Genomic DNA, 6,999 nt, shown 5'->3' with positions numbered 1-6,999 from the left:
TTCTATTTTTGGTAGAGACAGGGTCTCGCTCTTGCTCAGGCTGGTCTTGAACTCCTGAGCTCAAACAATCCGCCTGCCTCGGCCTCCCAGAGAGAGAGCTAGGATTACAGGCGTGAGCCACTGCACCTGGCCAATACACAATTTTATATAAGGGACTTGAGCATCTGCAGATTTTGGTACTAGGGGATTGGGGGTCCTAAAACCAATCCCCTGAGGATACCAAGGGACAACTGTAATATATTTGATTTTTTTTTTCAGTGATAAGCTTGCAATCCGTAATATTTCTTTTGCCTAGATCTTTTTGGGTTTTTCCTCCAAGGTTACTTTAAGTTCCTCAACATTTAACATTAAGTTCTGAAGTTAGCTTTTTATGTCTAATTCAGGCATACTTTGTTTTGTTGTGCTTCACAAATATTGCATGATTTTTGTTTTTTTTAAAACACAAACTGAAGGTTTGTGGCAGCCCTGTGTTGAGCAAGTCTATTGGCACTATTCTTCCATCAGCATGTGCTCACTTCATGTTTCTGTCTCACATTTTGATAATTCTTACAATATCAAACCTTTTCATTATTATTGTATGTGCTCTGGTGATCTGTGATCAGTGATCTTTGATGTTACTATTGTAATTATTTTGAGGCACATATGAGATGGTGAACTTAATAAATGTTGGGTGTTATAACTGCTCTGTTCCTCCATCTGTCTCTCTCCTCTTGGGCCTTCCTATTCACTGAGAATAATATTGAAATTAGGCCAATTAATAACGCTACAGTGGCCTTGAAGTGTTCAAGTGAAAAAAGTTGCATGTCTCTAACTTTAAATCAAATGCTAGAAACAATTATTTCGTGAGGAAAGTTTAAAAAGTTTAGTGAGGAAGACATAGTTCGCTAAGTTATGAATTCAAAGGAAAAGTTCTTGAAGAGAATTAAAAGTGCTACTCCAGTGAACATATGCATGATAAGAAAGCGAAAGAGCCTTATTGCTGGGAAAGTATGAGTGGTCTGAGTAGAAGGTCAAACCAGCCACAACATTTCCTTAAGCCAAAACCTAATTCACAGCAAGGCCCTAACTCTCTTCAATTCTATAAAGCCAAAGAGAGGTAATGAGCCTGCAGAAGAAAAGTTAGAAGCTAGGAGAGGTTCATTGATGAGATTTAAGAAAAAAAGCTGTCCTCACAAAAGTATAAGGTGAAGCAGCAAGTGCTGATGTAGAAGCTACAGCAAGCTATCCAGAAGATCTAAGATTACTGATGAAGGTGACTACACTAAACGATAGATTTTCAATGTAGACAAAACAGCCTTCTATTGGAAGAAGATGCCATCTAGGACTTTCACAACTAGAGAGTAGAAGTCAATGCCTGGCTTCAAAGAACAGGAGGACTCTCTTGTTAGGGGCTAATGCAACTGGCAACTTTAGGTTGAAGCCAATGCTCATTTACCATTCTGAAAATCCTAGAGCCCTTAAGAATCATGCGGAATCTACTCTGCCGGTATTCTAAATTGCAACAAAGCCTGGATAACAGCACATCTGTTTACAGCATGGTTCACTGAACATTTTAAGCCCACTGTTGAGACTTACTGCTCAGAATAAAAGATTCTTTTCAAAATATTTGTTTCATTGACAATGCACCTGGTCATCCAAGGGCGCTGATGGGGATGAACAAGGAGATTAATGTTGTTTTCATGCATGCTAACAAAACATTCATTCTGAAGCCTATGGATCAAGAAGCAATATCAACTTTCAAGTCTTATTATTTAAGAAATATATTTCGTAAGGCTATTGCTGCCATAGATAGTGATTCCTCTGATGGAGCGAGGCCAAGTAAATTCAAAATCTTTTGAAAAGGATTCACCATTCTAGATGTCATTAAGAATACTGATGATTCATGGGAGGAAGCAAAAGATCAATATTAACAGGAATTTGGAAGGTGATTACAACTGTTATGGATGATTTTGAGGGGTTGCAAGACTTTAGTGAAGGAAGTAACTGCAGATATGGTGGAAAGAGCAAGACAACTAGAAGTATAACTTTAAGATGTGTCAGAATTGCTGCAATATCATGATAAAACTTTCATGGATGAGGAGTTGTTTTGGTTGGATGAGCAAGGAAAGTGGTTTTTTGAGACAGAATGTACTCCTGGTGAAGATACTGTGAACATTGTTGAAATGACAGCAAAGGATTTAGACTATTACATAAACTTAGTTGATAAAGCAATGGCAGGGTTTGAGAGGACTGACTTCGATTTTGAAAGATGTTCTACTGTGGGTAAAATACTATCAATAATAATTGCACACTGCAGAGAAACCGTCTGTGAAAGGAGAGTCAATTGATGCAGCAAACTTCACTGTTGTCTTATTTTAAGAAATTGCTATAGCCATCTAAGATTCAGCAACCACCACCCTGATTAGTCAGTGGCCATCCACACTGAGGCAAGACCCTCCACCAGCAAAAAGATTATGACTTGTTGAACGTTCAGATGATCGTTAGTATTTTTTAGCAATAAAGTACTTTTTAATTAAAATGTACACAGTTTTTTAGACATACTGCTATTGAACACTAAATAGACTAGTGTATAGTATAAATATTTGTATGTACTGGGAAACCCAAAAATTTGTGTGATTCACTTCATTGCGAAATTCACTTTATTGTGGTGATCTAGATTTAAACCCACAATATTTTCGAAGTATGTCTGTATAAGACATCAGTTTATATTTCTCACCTTATTGGAATCTTCTACTTGTAAATCTGGCAATGGCTTGGACCTGTTTCTTAAGAATATTAGGTCTTTAAAACATGCAGCTGAAAACCTCTTTTTCCTTATTATTTCTACTAGGTCTCCTTAACCACTTTGTTTGCTACTCACTCTTGTAATAATCAGGATAGGCTAGGTTATTATACTGTGCTGTGGTTAACAATTAACTCCCAAATCTCAATGGCTTAAACAATTAACGTTTCTATTTCTCACTCACACTGTAACTGGTGAACAAGAGGGCTCTGCTCAGTCATTCAAGAATCTGGGCTCATGCTGCTGACATTATCTTGAATGTAGGTGATCCCTGTGTTGTAAGGAAGAACAGACTGCAAAGTCTCATATGAGTAATTAAATGGTCTGACTTGGAAGTGATGTTACTTTCAATTCACTTAGCTAGGACTAGTCTCAGGCCCCACCCAACCCCACAAAGAGGCCAGGAAGGGAGCCCTGTATCCAGAAGGTGAGAGAACCAAAATTCTCCTTTTATGATTCCTCACTTTTTAACAGATTAGATTATATAGTGCTTTCTCCCTCTCCCAGTCCTTTCTACCCCTTTGTTCATGAGATTTCCTTCTTTATGTGGAAACATTCTCCTTGGATGTCTCCTCCCAAACACTGCTGCTAATGTTAGAAGGCTAATGTTAGACCTCCATCTTCCCAGAGCAACCCAGTCATCTCTCTTCCCTAGAAGCTCTATATAAACCTTGTGATGTTTCTTGAATTGAATCATAAGTTACTAACCCTTTAATTACTCTTTATGTATTAACTTCTCAAATATATTATATACCTTCAAAAGGTTGTATATTCTACTTCTTGGTATGTTCCATAGGGCCAAGAGCAGCGCTACATACAAAACAGATACCCAATATATATTTGTTTCATTAAATAAATTGCTTGTGATGCTATTTTTTAAAATCCCTTCAAAGAGAATGAGTATATAAAGTTAATAAACTATAAAACGAAACTTTCAAACAGACGACCCCTCCCTTGAAAAAAATTAAGCCTGGATACTGCAAGATGCATAAAGATTCAGACAGATTTAGTTGTTTATATACAAATTATCAATTAAAATGGATATTTTCAGCTTCTTTCCATCTCGATATGATAAAGAAACATCTACTATGTTTCTAGGAAAAAAACCAAAAAGGCTATTTATCAAATCATAAGGTGCCAAATTAAATGTGACTATAGTATAACAGTATTAACTGGTACAAAAGATCTCTCACTACACATAACTATATATGGCTTCAAAAAGGACAGCTATTTGGATTTAGAGTAATGCAGTGACAATTAGGACTTATAAACCCAAGGGGCTCATATACAAATATAGCTTTTTAAACGGGGCAAATGCATATTATTCACTAATAGCCAAAAAGAAACTAAGTTCTCTTGATGTTTAAGACTAGAAAGCATATATACAAACATATTAGATTAACTGTTTAAAACCAATACATCATTCTAAGTAAAAAATGCAGATCATGTTAATTGTTTGTACAAACTAGCAGATTCCAGGCAGAATAATGTTTCCTAATATTGAAAAAGCCCTATTTTAAAAGGGGCTATGTGACAAATATTTGAGTACATTTCAAAAAATATGGATAAATCCCTTTAAATGACCATTGAAAACATGAAGAAGGGGCCTTCCCATACCCAGTTTGGAGGTGATTTATTTAAAAGAAAAAAGGTAAGAAAGTTCTAGAGTAAAATAAATGGTATCATTCCAGCTAGGTAAACCCTGGCAGAAACAAGTATGTGTCTTCTTCAGCAATTTACAGAATGATGTGACCAAGGGGAATAGATTTCATTTAATTCATTTAGGTCTATTTTTAGCATGGCATCTATCAGACATGTATGGCATACATTATTCAGTAGTCAATGATAACATCCTCTTAAAAATTATGTCTATGCAATGTGAACTGGATAAATGTAATCACTATCCTTTAGAAATCTGGAAAACTCCCTACATTTTTCTTTTGTTCATGAATGTGTAAGAAAAGTAAAATGAGCTATGTTTAGAATTTATAAGTTTTCAAGGAAAGGAGGAGGGAAAAAAACACCATCTCACATTCATTCAAATTATGCACTCCTTCAAGACATAATATAATGAATTGTTAATCACGGTAATTAATATTTATTCAGTACTTCTATGTCCTATTCATCACGGTAAGGTAATTTGAGGCAGAACTTGGATGGATATTGCTAAAAGTATTGAGAGCAGCAGAAAAGATGAAGATGTAAAGAGATTTTGATGAAGGCTAATGGCAGGAGCAAGCACAGGGTAGGGAGAAGAAAATGATCAATTCATTTGGGGAGGGGGTGGGACTAAGGAACACTGACAGAGAATTCAAGCCTTAAAAGGTTAGGGCCTAAGAGAAAATTAAGGGCCTCAACTAGGTGATGGAAAAAGGCCAGGGCTATTAAGAAAGACTGTGAGAAACAGATTACGAGACTACATGTAATCCCTAATGTCTCTTACACTAATACTGTGAATTCTCTGAATAAAACATAGAGGTGACAATGGCCTAGACTTCAGGCTTGTCTGTAAGATCAGTGACCATCAATATCTTTCTACTTTCATAGGTTTAACTCCTTAATCCTGTATCCCTTGAACGAACAGTTTTTAAAAGCTGTGTGTCAATACTCACCTTGTTCTATGCTAAAGGGAAGGAAAAGGACAATTACGAATCTCTGAATGGTTATGCTCAAAAATTAAATGGGCAGTGCTATGGTTTAAATACGTCACCTAAAGTTCATGTGTTGGAAACTTAATCCTCAAGGCAACAATGTTAAGAGTTGGGACCTTTAAGAGGTGATTAGGCCATAAGGACTCTGCCCTCAAGAACAGACTAATGCCATTATCTCAGGAGTGGGCTCCTTACAAAGGATGAGTTTGGCTCCCTCTTGCCCCCCATGTGATGCCTTCTGCCATGTTATGATGCAGCACGAAGGCCCTCACCAGATGCTGGTGCATTAATCTTGGACTTCCCAGCCTCTTGAACTGCGAGGAAATAAACTCCTGTTCTTTATAAATTACCCAGTCTCAAGTATTCTGTCATAGCAGCACAAAACGGAGGAAAATATGTAGTGAGGTCCAAGACACACAGAATGCTTTTTTCAACCACAATCGAGAGGCCTGAAAAGTGACACTTAGTGGATCAGGGACAACACAACCTTTCTAGGCCCCCTGAGATACACACACTCAATGATTCTGGGAGCTCAACTAGAGGAGATCCACAAAATCCCCCTCCCCTTCAATTTCATGAAAACAGCTATTTAGTCAAGTTTAAGTTTTTGGACATACAATGCCTGATGCATTCTGCTTAACATGTAAACCTTTTACTATAAGGTGTACAGTTTTAAAACACACAGACTAGCTGTTCCTAAGCTGTCTTGATAGCTACACCAGAATATTCAGAAATGTCTCTAGGATTTACAGACGGAAATCTTAGCACAGCAAGACCCTATTTTCCATTCAATCTTTTGTTAATCCTTTATGTTTAAATGAGAGACAAGAAAATACAAAACCTAGAGCAGGGTAAGTAATGAGGATACGCCTGTAAGACAAGTGGCTAGTCAGATGTCTCTGTAATCAGATAAAGTGACTGGTAAATCATAGAATTATACCAGTATTATACAGAAAATATGTTGGTTCATATGAGATTTTTCCAGCCAGAGGAGTCAAAACAGCAGAAGCAGAATTATAACCTTTGGCAGAAAATGCTCTAATCTCCATGGCGCAAAGGGAAGAGTTCTTTTCAGCTTTGCTTTAAGAACCTTGAAAAACGATGTCTACATCCATGGCTACCTCCCAGAGGCACAACCTCAGCCACATAGGACTTCCAAGATTCATGGTAGGTTGTATTTCCTTTATGTTTAGAGATCTACTTTCATCTGCTTGGTCCCAGCATCCAGAAGCCAGCATTTCTACTCTGCTGCTTTTGTGCATTTTAAAATATCCTGATAGGTTGATCTGCCTCCCTGGCTCCCCAAGTTATCTCAAGAAGCAATTAATGTTTTTATTAGTGCTCCTGTCACACAGTTGCATAAGTTTGGGGTAGTCTACCATAGTCCTATTATCACCACGAGCTCTATTAGTTTTATTTATTTATTTATTTATTTTTTCTGAGACAGAGTCTCACTTTGTTGCCCAGGCTAGAGTGAGTGCCGTGGCGTCAGCGTAGCTCACAGCAACCTCAAACTCCTGGGCTCAAGCAATCCTTCTGCCTCAGCCTCCCGAGTAGCTGGGACTA

The 6,999-nt window shown here is 37.4% G+C and overlaps 1 protein-coding gene across 3 annotated transcripts in view; it reads right to left on the bottom strand.

Moving 5' to 3' along the window:
- The window catches only part of ANKRD28 (ankyrin repeat domain 28), a 204,467-nt gene that overhangs the window by 67,623 nt on the left and 129,845 nt on the right, over positions 1 to 6,999 (bottom strand). The gene's annotated exons all lie outside the window — the stretch shown is intronic.

Source organism: Propithecus coquereli, unplaced genomic scaffold, assembly GCF_000956105.1.
Source record: "Propithecus coquereli isolate 6110/MARCELLA unplaced genomic scaffold, Pcoq_1.0 Scaffold12, whole genome shotgun sequence".
NCBI classification, from domain to species: Eukaryota; Metazoa; Chordata; class Mammalia; order Primates; family Indriidae; genus Propithecus; species Propithecus coquereli.
The sequence above is the reverse complement of the archived record's forward strand: the minus strand, read 5'-3'. Positions and strand labels throughout refer to the sequence as shown.